The sequence below is a fragment of the Callospermophilus lateralis genome, chromosome 2, assembly GCF_048772815.1.
Source record: "Callospermophilus lateralis isolate mCalLat2 chromosome 2, mCalLat2.hap1, whole genome shotgun sequence".
Lineage (NCBI taxonomy): Eukaryota > Metazoa > Chordata > Mammalia > Rodentia > Sciuridae > Callospermophilus > Callospermophilus lateralis.
The window spans coordinates 173,738,103-173,751,838 of record NC_135306.1 but is presented as its reverse complement, the minus strand read 5'-3'; positions in this window follow the sequence as shown (position 1 = coordinate 173,751,838).

Genomic DNA, 13,736 nt, shown 5'->3' with positions numbered 1-13,736 from the left:
TATAAATTGGAAATTTCCACCCTGTCCTACTTGGACTTACCAAAATGACATGTTTGAACATTTCCTGAGGAAAAGAGTTGTCTTTTACCACACACACACACACACACACACACACACACACACACATAATAGATTTTAATTATCTCAGGAGCATATGTTATAGTAAATTTAAGGAAGTAAATATAAAACCGATTTTGAGTATGGATATCTTCTATAATGACACATTTAGTTGTACATAACATTATTTTATTTTATTTTGGGGGTTTAACAGGGATTGAACTCATGGCACTGAAACAAAGAGCCACATCCCCTGCACTTTTTATATTTTATTTTGAGACAGAGTATTGCTAAGTAGCTCAGGGTCTCCCTAAGATTGGTTTTGAACTCAAGATCCTTTTGCTTCAGACTTCTGAGCCACTGGATTTACAGGCATGCACCACTGCACCTGGCCTAATATAATTTTAAATAGTTGATAATGTTTAACAACCTTAATAATTTACTCAAAAATAAATGGAAAATTTCACATTTGCCACATTGACTATCTTTGTTTAGTCAGCTTCTGTACTTTAAAATGTGTTTTGAGTATGAAATGATATTTAGGTAAAGTTAAAAAAGACACTTTAATTGCACAGGAAAACTCATGTGTACCAAAAAACTAATGAATTTAATCTCACTTAACATCAGTTTATTATATAAAAAATGTGATTAATAATATAACTCTCATTATACAACTAAATGCAGAATTAAATTGAACTTATGAAGCACTTAATGTACGTTATGGGCATAAGCAACTGTATTGGCTACCACTATCATCAATATAATTCTCAATTTAGAGCCTGCATTTAAAGACCTTAGTTCCTATAGTGTGTCCTCTTCATTTTGCTCATAGATAGTGCATACAAAAAACCTTTGGCCAATCAACATGTCTGTTAAAAGTAGTGTCCATTAAATATATACTCTTTCAGGGAGTCTGAGACAAGCTATTGGCTAGTGGAACTTTACATTGCATGTATGGATTCCCTAGTTTCTTCTAATGCTCAGATCTCTGAATACATCAAACATTTGGTTAATCTCTGGTACCCCAAGTTTTTCCTTTCATATGTTACCCTGCCCAATTATTTACCCATAGTAATTTCCCTGACAGTTTCTGTTAGTGAATGAGACAGACTGAATACTGTGGACCAATAAAGCAAACAAATAATCTACTCACCTTACAAATATAAATAAGCAATCACTCTGCTTGGGAGCATCATGTTTGGTCCAACTGGAATTAGGTTGGGTGATTCATGATGGAGAGTTAGTGAAACAAGGAGCTGCTCTTTGAAAGTTTGCCAAGCAAAGGCTGAAATCATTCAAAAATAAAGTTTTCCTTGAATGTCTTTTTTCTCCAAATTCCAGTAAAACCTGAATGAAGTAATTTTATGCATATATCAATTTCTTAAATAAAATTTTAATATAAAGCTTACAAAATATTATTCTTAAATGTGAATATAAATCTTTAATAAATTAGCCTTAACATAGTTTTTTAAAAATGCTGCACAGCATTAAATCACTAAATGCCTTTTCATTAGATCATGTCTGGATTGACATTTATAGTCTTAATTTCTGTAAGAAGAACATCTCTCACTTTTTAAGATTTCACACTTAGATGATCCTAGTGTCCTCTGTGTGGAATTATATATTAAAAAGCCTCATTGTGACATGGTCCTGATTCACTATGTTTTAACATAGTTCATTAGTTTCAAGGTCCCTTTATGAATATGCAACTCTTATTCTCACTGGAATTAAAGCATTGTTTAAATTATTTTTTCTCCCCAAACTGAAGTTTACTGCTTGCAGAATGTATTAACTCAACAGTCCACCTAAGCAGATAAGAAATTTTAGTTTATATTACAAAGGTAACAGAACGTGGAATAATCATCCTTAGAGGCATTGTTTTGCTACTTGCAAAGGCAATGACTTTTAAAAAATTGTTTGCCATTTATAAATGTTCACTTTCCTACATTTAAATAGGTATATCAGCACTATAATATATACAAAGTAAAAAAATGATAAAATATACAATACACCTATAATGAGAAATAAAGTAAAAATTGCCTGCCACCGAATTGCATAAACTATGAGAGATATGCATGAATTTCTGTTGGAAAAAAATGATGACAGGAAGTTTGATGTTAAGAGGAAAGATAGATGAAAGGCACAGCAAAATTGAAGCAGACATTTTTCTTTGAAAGCTTTAGCAAATAAAGTTATGACAAAGAAATCTCAAGCCTTTGAAGTGAATCCTAGTCTAATGGGTGACAAAGTTGACAATTGCATGAGATGGAGCTAACATAGGAAGGTCAGAAAATTGTAAAATGTTCTGATGGACTCTAGCATCAAGTTCCTGTGGAGAGAGCTAGATATATTTCCCAGAACATAATGGAAAGTAATGACATTTCTAACTGCTTCCATAGATAGAAAATCTATCTATCAAGTCTTGGACATGTTGATAGATTAAATTATTTTGGAAATTATTCCCTCTCCCTTCCCTCTTCTACTGAAATGCCATTTTGCCAGTCAGTTTAATAATGTATCTTGCTGAAGACAAGAGGATGTTAATGCAGTCTTAATATGTGCTACTAGGCCTGAGCTTGTCTTTAACAACTTGGCTATATCCAGGAGAAATTATCTCTTTCTCCATGGGTCACTGTATCTTTGACTTAGGTTTTAGAATAAATGCTACCTGTTCAGACCTGAAAGAAATGTGCAGCTAGAAGCAGAGTCATCCAATGGAGCCTAGCTTGTGTCAACTGATACCCCAGAAGACATAAATTGTGTAATTTGAATAAATTACTTTGCTTTAAGTGACTGAACTTTGGTGGCTTGTAGGCATTATTATGCCCAATAAACATACATGTTAGAAAGAAAAGGTAATGCTATGACAACAAACAAAGTTGAAATATATGGTAGTGGAATTTGTACCAGATGGTAGAGAGGGAGAAGATTGTTAAGCGAATGATCCTCCTCTAAATGACTATATAAGGGGAAGGGAGGCAGTGTAGGAATTTATTATAAAACCGAATTAAGAAACATCTGCAGAGTTATTTGAGAGAAGAAAATGAGAACATAAGGTTATTAATATATTTATACATAAGGAAGAGATTAAAATATGTAGCAACTAGTAATGAATAAGTAACATCCAATCTAAATGGGTACAAGAAATCTAAATAGCCTTGGCCATAAACAACTGGTATGTCTGTAAGTATTCAAGACAAATTCAATACATAGTTTACTTATAGATATTTTTAATTTGGCACCAGGATAGATAGATTTGTTTGTGTTGATAAGAATAATAAATAGCAGGAGACCCACTTGTCCACAGACACAGTTGGAGGCCTGTGTAACTTTGCTCCGTATGGCAGGTCTGTCACCAATGGATCTGAAAGTTGGGCCTTGGCCCCACATTCCTACAGATGCTGGTGTCATTTCACAGCCCCCAAACCAGCCTCACTCACTTAGGGACCTGAAGGTAATCCATCTTGCCTGTAGATCAGACAGGTGGACCCTGGAAATATGGCCACCCACCAATGGCCCATGGCAGTAGGACTACAAAAATGCAGACATTTGTAGCAGAGCTACCTGCACAGGCTATGAGTACAATTATCCATAGTCAGCTCATGCTGACCCAAACAGATTCTCTGACCACATGATTAACGAAAGTCTGTCTGTGTTAAAATTAGTGCATAAAACCTGAAAGAGATGATTATTCTTCAAATGTACAGACACAAATGAAATGAAAGCCTGCATAGATCATGAAAAATGATAAAACATGACAATAATAAGGAAATGAAATAAAAGTCCAGTAATTAACACTAAAGAAATGAAGGTTTGCAAACTGGTTTACATAGAATTAAAAATAACCATCTTACAACTCAGTGAGGAACAAGAAAGTACAGAAAAAAACCAAAACAAATTTCAGAAAAACATTACATGAATAAAATGAGGAATTTGATGAAGAAATTTTTTAAAAAGGAGCCACACAAATTCTTGAACTGAAAAGCAAAATTCTTAAACTGAAAAATTAGAGAGCTTCAAAAACCTACTTAATAAAGAGACATAATCAGCTAAGTTAAAAAAAAAATCATTTAAATGTATCTGGTCAAAACAGTAAAAATCGTAAAAGAATGAAACAGGGTAAAGAAAGCCCATGAGACATATGAGACACCATCAAATGAACCTGTATTTATGATCGTCTAAGAAGAATAAAGAGAAGAAATATTTTAATGTATTTTTATTTGTTCTAATTAGTTATACATGACAGTAGAATACATCTTGACACATCATACATACATGGAGTATAATTTCTCATTCTTCTGGTTGTACATGATGTAGAATCACACCAGTCTTGTAATCATATATGTACATGGGGTAATAATGTCCAATTATTCTCTCCTCTCTGCCTAATCCGAAGTACCTCTATTCTTACCTAACCCCTTGACCCCTTATTATGAGTTACCATCCCCATATCAGAGAAAAAATTTGCTTTTGGGGGATTGTCAGTAGGATTGGCTTATTTTGCTTAGCATGATATTCTCCAGCCCCCCACCCCACATTATAATAAAATTGAAATGATGGCAAAATGAAAAATTTGAAAGCAGCTTGAAAAAATTGATTTGCTATATACAGTAAAAAGTCCATATATTATCAGAGGATTTCTCAATATAAACCTTGCTTTTCATGAAAGAATGGGATGATATTCAAAATACTAAAAGAAAAAACATCTCCCATCCAAGAATATTTTACCTAGAGAAACCATTTTTTTTTGTTTGTTTTTAATTTTAAATGAGGAAAAGATAAAAATTTCCCCAAACAACAGTTGAGAGTTTGTCTTCAGGAGACCTACTGTCCCAGAAGTGCTAAGGGATTTCTTCAAGTTAAACAAAAGCATTAAATGGCAACCCCAAAACATATGAAAATATAATTCATGTTGTAAGGGCAAATGTAATGAAAATACACAATAGTGTAATGCTGTAATAGTGGTACATAAATAACTTTTAGCACAATGTACAAATTAAAAGATAAAGGAGTTCAAATGCCTATAATCACAAAAATTTATTGAAGGAACTACAGTAGAAAAAGTAGTAAAATTTATATTTTTAGCCTAAATGGTGGAGTAAAGTGTTGTTCCTGTAAGCAATTGAATTTAAGATGCTATACACATAAAGGGGATTGTTATAGCAGGCAATTCTCATGATAATCACAAAGAAGACTTTAGTAGATGCATAAAAGATATAGAGAAAATGACCAAAGTCACACAGTATTTTTAAAATTGTAAAAACTGAATCACAATAATGACAAAAAAGAGCTACAAAAAAAGTCTATTGTTTAAACATGATATTCCCCCAAGGGTCCATTGTGACTAAAAGCTATGGACACAGGGTGATGCTATTGGAAAATGGTGGAACCTCTTTAAGAGGCTTAGCCTAGTAGGAGGTACTAAAGTTGCTGGGGGCATGACCTCAAAGGGAATAATGGAAGCCAATCTCTTGCTCTGTTACAGTTTGTACATGTAGATTCCTCCTCAAAATCACAGGTGTTAATGTAAAAATGGAGATAAAAGAATTAGATTATGATAGGTATAATTTCATCAGTGGATTAACCCATTTGATAGATTCATAATATTAATGGACTAGGTAGTAACTGCAGGCAGATGGGGCTTGGCTGGAGGTAGTAGGTCATGGGTGTGTGCCACTGGTAATTACATTTTGTCCCTGGCTCTTTCCTCTGTTAATCCCTGATTCCTGACTGCCATGAACTGATCAGCTTTCCTCTAACATGCTCTTCTGCCATGGTGTTTTGCCTCTCCTGGGGCCCAGAGAGATGGACAATGATGAACTGAACCTCTAAAACAGAGTCTGAATGAAATCCTTTACATTGATCTTGTCAGGTATTTTGGTTACAGCAACTAAAAGCTGACTAATACACACTCTTTCTGTTCCTCTTTTAAGATGTTCCTGCTTGCTCCTACATATTCTCATGCTATAGTATGCCACTATCAGCTGCCCTTGTAGGAGGTCAAACAAATGTTTTCCACATCTTCAACTGCAAACCATCAAAACTGTGAGCTAAATAAATCTCTTTCTTTTCATGAGTAGCAAGTGTCACATATTCATTATAGTGATGTAAAACTGGCTAATGTAAGCAGAGAAATGTATTTGATGCACATGTAGCCAAAGAAGATTAAGGGTAGGTATACATCAGAAAAATTACTTTTAAGTAAAAATTGTCACAGGAGAAAATGAAGTCATTATACATTGATAAATTGACTTACTCAACAAGAAAATTTAATAATTCTGAACATATAGGTAACCTCATATCAAAGCACCAAATATGTAAAGCAGGAATTGAAAGTTCTGAAGAGGAAAATAGTGGTAATACCCTGATAGTAGAATATTTGAAAGCCTCATTAGTGATTAACTCATCCATACAGAAAATAAATGAGGAAAAAAGTAAATAAAATGACACTATGTACCAATTAATGAGATTGAAGTAGTAATAAAAACTTCCAATATAGGAAAGCTCTTGAAAGATGGTTTCATAGATGAATTCTATCAAAAATTTAAAGGATTAATATTGACTGTTCATAAACACTTCCAAATAATATACAAGACAAAAATGTTCAACACATTTTGTCAGGGCCACAATCACGCTGATACTAAAGCCGGAAAAAACATAAGAGAAAAAGTGCAAGCTGGTATCTGAGATGAACATGAATGCAAATATCCTCAACAAAAGGCTCTTCAAACCATGATGTTTTTTCACAGTCCTGAAGAGGGCGCTGTTTCCAACAGCATTACAGTTTTTGAACACTTTATTTAAAAGTATGGACTCTTCCTCTCTCTTTTTCCTCCCTCTCTAGGTGTAATAGTAACTCCTTGATGTTGTCAGTCCCTGAAGACTTTACATTTCTTGTTATATGACTTAGCTACTACAAATAACTCTTCATTAAATCCCCTTTGGTTAAAATCTTCTGGTGTGATTTATGCTTGCTCCTAGGCTTGTGACTACTATATTCACCCATTAAATTCTCCTGAACATGTATTTTTCCCTTCTACTAACATTCCTTACCTTAGCAGGGGCTAAGGGTTTAACCCACACCTTCATTGCAATTTCCCTGAAAGAGGCAATATGATTTTAATCTTTAAAATAGAAGACATTTTATTTATATTATCACTTTCAATTGCATGAAGTTTTAATTAAACACATCAACAATACTCTTTAAAATGCTAGTGAACCAGGGATTTGGAATACTATAGGTAAGAAAATTACTTTAAACTAGTAGATCTTTTGATTCCTGAGGGATTTCTCCTCCTCAGTACTCTTTCATATAAGTTTTACAAAACCAGGTGATTGAGCTATATGAATTTCTCTTATTCAGTAAATATTACAGCTGTAAGGGATTTTAGAAATTAACTGAATCTACTTTTCTCATTTTGCCATCCAGGAAACTGGGAGGCCAAGATTGGGGTAGTAACTTTTCAATATTCCACATCTCATATACAATACAAAAAGCCAAATTCAGTCCTTACCTTCCAACATATTGGTGACATATTACTTTTGTCAAAAATATAAGTATGAAAAAATTTATCACCAATAATGCTTATCATCCTCAGTTTTAAAATAAATGTAAATACATTTATAAAGTGCAAAACAGAGGTAGAAAATTATAAATATTCAAATCTAAATGCAGCCTGGCAAATCAAGGAAGAGGGATTGATTGGAAGATGCTCCCCTGTGGAGGAACAGAGATTTTCTTATTCATTGCAGTAACTTATATTTCTTTTAACTAGAGAAACTATAAGTCACCTGGTTTCTGAAAAGCTCAACAGGTTTTCTCTTTCTAAGGGTCTTCAGTTGAAATCATTGTGAAAGAATAAAACAGCTGTGGTTGGTCTGAAGGTGACCACAATTCATTTGTTTCTGATTGAGAATGACCTCCTGTGTCTGAACGCTCCCAGAGATCCTCTTAGTCTAACCTGGAAAGTATTTTCAGAGAATAATAGCTTCGACCAAGCTGTACTAATAGACTCCTTGGCAGATTCCACACCAGAGGACTGCCCAGGGACATAAATTCTGCAAAGTACATGTAGACAGCTGGAAGAAAATAATTGAGCTTGCAGGGAAAGTAACCTGGTAGGAGGCTCACTTTAGCTACAGACTGATTGATGTGAAAATTGGTTAAGAAAAACAAAACTAAATAAAACAGGTCTTACCTTTTAAAATTGGGGCTCTATTTATGAAGCAATTGTTTTTGTTTTTAAAAAAGCACTTTGGGTTCAGGTTACCATTTTTCAGCATATAGAAATGAAACAAAGTAATATTTAGTACTAAAACCACCAAACCTATCTTTGACAGCAGACCCCAATGTGCTTTTGTAGTGGGTACTTTTAAGGGGGATTTGGGAATTGAACAGGGGCAGGACGGAGAGGAGTTGATCAAGAATAAGTCAATCACACTGATGTCAAAATGCTGCCAATCGTGGAGAGGTCTTCTATAAAGATCCAGAAGGTTCCTGGAGACATTTGCAATAACTTATTGATAGTTATGTTATTCCCAACTACGTAATTGACTGACAGGACAGAAAAGTAACTAATGGTACTTCCCTGGCGCTCTCTCCCTGACCCTCCAGGGGTGGTCATCCTCAGTTATTGCATCATACAGTTACTTCACTCTGCTTTCTGATGTTATACATTTCTGTCCTCTCTGTTTACTCATCTGTGATATTTGATACAGAAGATGTGCCTCAATACATGCAAAAATCCATTCTAAGTTTATTGCTGTTAGAGAAAACAAATTTTCCCCAAATCTTTAGGACATGAGAAAAACTGAACTTACCTTCTTGTTTATAACTAGGTGCAGTCCATTGACCTGTTTCCTTCAAAAATATACTTTTAACAACTGTCAATTCACAGGAGTTTGAGAAGCTATTGAAGAAGAAGAAAAGATAATGTGGTAAATATGCTTAGATAAATATAGCTTTCTAGAGCTTATTTGGAAATAATACAAATACCCATTTACTCTATAAAGTGTACTTCAATTCATCTTTAAACTTTTTTTCCTATAGTGCTACATAGCCTTGACTCTCAGCTTACTCTTGACACACATTTGCTAAGCATTAATCATTTAAAAGTACTCTTTAATAGCATACTCTCTGCAATTGAAGACAGTAAGGGATTGGCTAATGAGTGCTCACTCTTTAGTATTTGTTAGTATGTTATATTTCATATATTTTTGTAGATCTAACATATGCCACAAGAAACAAAACCTCATAAATTTGATATTTTAATATGTTCCTCTGAATTTGCAGTTTCTCAGTTGCTTAAGTATAAACAATATTTTAGTAAACTTTAAAATTCATGTGTAATTTTGTTATATAGATTATGAATAATATGCACAGAACAGAGATTTCCTTATATTAAGTAAATGGATAACTGATTAGGGTTAAAATTTCCAAGACCATTTCTAAAATTGATATAAATATTTTATGCCTCAAAATATAAAATTAACTAAAAGATGAAATGTTGTAGGAAATTACAATAAGTGTTTCAAATGTAATTGTAGGCCTGATATAAGACAGATAGTTATGTGTGTGTGTGTGTGTGTGTGTGTGTGTATGTGTGTGTTGGTGTGTAATCTATAATACACATAAAGATAATAGCAATGAAATCAAAGGCAAGATATATAAATTATTAAGTATATGTGTATTAAATAGACATATATAACTAAATAAATACATAATAATGTAAGTTTTGAATGAGTGACAAATACGATTCCCTTTTCTCACATCAGATGGGTATATTTTCAGTTGAGTATTTTTTTCTGAACTTTCTTAATAACAGCTTATTGAAATTCTAGCTCTATTTGTAACAGTTAATAGTTTTGAATAAGTATAATAAAAATTAACATGCACATAAATATATGATTTGTGAGTTGTTGAGAAGTGTGATAATGTTGGGGGTAGTTAAGGATAATCTCACTGATGGGCTACATTTGACTAGAAAATCATATGAGAAGGGGGAATGGCATATCTTAGAAAAGTAATTTGAAAAGAGAGGGAGAAATGATACTTTCAAAATTTGAATGAAGGTATGATTTGTCTGTGTGAGGACTCCCTTAGTCCATTTTATGCTGCTGTAACAGAATGCCTGAGACTGGGAAATCCTAATGAACCTAAACTGATTTGCCTTATGGCTTTGGACGATGGGAAGTCCAAGAACATGGTTATCAGCATCTTGGGAGGGCCTTCATGCTGTGTCATAACATGGCTAACAGAGGAAGCCTGCATGAGAGAGAATACATGTGAGCTGAACTCATCTTTCTTAATAAGAACATTCCCAACATCACTAACACGTTTGTATGATAACAGCAGTGATAGCATTTATGATAGCCGAGTCCTCGTCGCCTAATCATCTCTTAAAGGTCTCACCTCTTATTTTTGTTGCAATAGAGTTTAATTTCAATCTGAGTTTTGGAAAGGACATTCAAATCATAGCAAGTAACATCAAGGAAAGGAGTTATAGTGGGTTGAACAAAAGAAGAGTTTTAGGAGATGTCAGAAAGATGGCATTAGCCCAGATTATATAGGTTTATGTTGTCTATTAAAGGAATTTTGGAGAAAGTTGGGGAAAAACAGAAATACTTTAAGAACGAGAGTAAAATTAAACTAATTATTTTTATAAAAGACCCATTCTGTCTATTTTCGCACCTCCTTTTTCCTTTATTGGACTGGAAAGTTTAAAACTATATCTCATAGAATCTTTATTCTTAGGCCACTGAATTGGGACTTCACCAGTTGCATTGCTTTCATATTTGGAAAATGAAAATGAAGTTCTAACCATCTTGCTATAGATTCATTTTATGTTGATAAATGAAACAAATAACTTTCTTAAATAATATGGTATTAAACAGTGTAAAGAACTGGAAAATTGTTTACTAATGCAAATCTGTGATAGATGTTCTGATGAATTTGAATACCGTGAAGACCTTGTTACTTTAAAAAAAGTGGTATAATGGGGCTGTGGCTGTGGCTCAGTGGTAGAGTGCTTGCCTAGCATGCACAAGGCACTAGTTCGATCTTAAGCTCCATATAAATGTAAAATAAAGATATTGTGTCCACCTAAAACTTAAGAATAATTATTTTTTTTAAAAAAAGGTAAAAGACTAAACATGGTTAAAAACATAAAGTAGCAAATTATTTACTTGAATAATTCACTTGTTATTGCTTGAAATAAAATTTCCACAAGAAGCAAGAAAGAAATGATATATTTAATATTACATCATAGAATACTAAAATATTAGAATTGGAGCTTGAAACCTGGTCTAGATGGGGCAATGAATAGTTGCTTCTAACAGCCTTAGGAGCATAAATGTAATAACTGAAAATAATTGAGTATTAAGTACCTATCAAGGCATGTACAGAAGGTGATTTAGTCTCCACAATTAACTTTAAGTATTATTTAATTTTTTCAGTATCTTGTTACCAGAGGGCTGATATAGCCTAAAATCAGAGAAAATGTATATTCTTCCCATAATTTGCTCAATTATAATGTTAGTTAAGTTTATAACAGATTACTAGAAATTTTATATAAATGTTAGAGGTTTATAGGGAAAGAAAAAAGTTTAAATTTTAAGTTATAACCATTTAAAATATAATAACTGGAATGATTGTATTGCAAATTGAGGGGTGTGTGTGTGTGTGCATGCATACATGTGTGTGTGTGTGTGTGTGTGTGTTTAACTAAGAAGTAATTCTTTTTTTGTGTGATGTTGTTAAAACTATTAGGGTGCCACAAGAAATCAGACACGTACTTGGATGTAGCTTGGCAAGACAAAATTTACTCTGCAGAGGGTGTACTACTATACAAAGAAGTATACTTGTTCAGGTACTCTTCCTGTTTTTATCTATATGGTGATATTACCCCTTACTCTGATGGAGGAAACGTGGGTATACAATCTATATGACGGGCTAATTTTGAAATCGGTGTAGACAAAAGAGAAAGGACATAGTTACAATTGGAAACAGGTTTGGGAGCTAAAAACCTGTTGAGAGCCACAACGAAGTCATGATGGTGCCTGGCATTTTGCCAGAAGGAGTGGTTGAGGAGTAACGCCAGCGAGCCATTAAGATGATGATAATTAAGTCAAGCTGTGTATAATTATTAAGATAATGACTGATTGCTGTAACTGGATGATGCTAAATTGAAACAAGTTGTGTATTCAGTTGTGTATATAAACCTCTGCTGTCTGGCAATAAGGCGGCTCGTGCTACCTCGGGTGCCTGCTACTTTTGAGTTTCCATTGAGTTCTGGTTGAGGTCCCATTGGGTTCCGGCAATAAAGTAGTTCCTCTTTGAACCTACAAGTGACTCGTGACCTCCCGGTTATTTTGTGTCCAGCCAGACTGCGGCAAAAACCTCTATAGTTAGATACAAATTGGGAGGTTCAAAATGGCTTTAACAACAGTTTTGGTTTAACCTAACCACACATAAAATTTAACCTTTAGACTACATGTTTAACTTCGACAGAAAAGAGAACATTAATCTAACAATGTGGCTAGTTAATTCTTCCTTGATTAGATGTACTTATCATAGACTAAATGGCTAGGGAAAGGCAGTGGAATGTAACTGAAATCAGATCCTGGTATCACTCATGGAAATAAGTTGAATGTTTTCTGCAGAAATACATGAACTATTCATTAAAAAAAAAAACATGAATAAAGTTTTAATAATGGTCCTGAATGGAATTCTATGATGTTTTATGATTGAATGCTAATAAAGTCACATCAAGAATGAAGGAATACAATGTTATATATCAAGTCAAACTGATTATTATTGGCGAACACACTGGGAATGTACTCCATTTGATGTTAATATAAGAACTTGGGAGTACTCCTAACAGGTGTATCATTATTGGTTGAAATCCTAATGAATTGAAGGCTACTTTGAATTTAATTCAGTCATCAGTATTCTTTTTTTTTATTCTAAATTTTTAGATATGACAGCAGAATACATTACAATTCTTATTACACATATAGAGCACAGTTTTTCATATCTCTGGATATATACAAAGTATCTTCAAACCATTCCTATCTTCATACATGTATTTTGGATAATGATGTCCATCTCATTTCCCCATCATTTCTAACCCCATATCTCCTTCCTTCCCCTCCCACCCTTTTTCCCTATCTACAATTTGTTTATTCCTCCCATGCTCCCTCTCCACACCCCACTATGTGTCAGCCCCTGTATATCAGAGAAGACATTTGGCATTTGGATTTTTGGGATTGGCTAACTTCACTTAGCATTATCTTTTCCAACTCCATTCATTTACCTGCAAATGCCATAATTCTCTTTTACTGCTGAGTGATATTCCATTGTGGGCATATACCACATTTGTTTTTTACCCATTCATTTACTTAAGTTCATCAAGGTTGGTTCCACAATTTAGTTATTGTGATTTTATTGTGCTTCTATAAACATTGATGCTGCTATAAACATTGTTGTGTTGCTATAAACATTGATGTGGCTGGGTTTCAGTACTATGCTGTTTTTAGTCCTTTGGGTATAGACTGAAGAGAGGGATAGCTGGGTCAAATAGTCATTCCATTCCCAATATTCCAAGAAATCTCCATAGTGCTTTCCATATTGGCTACATCAGTTTGCAGTCCCACCAGGAATGTATGAGTGTGCCTTTTTC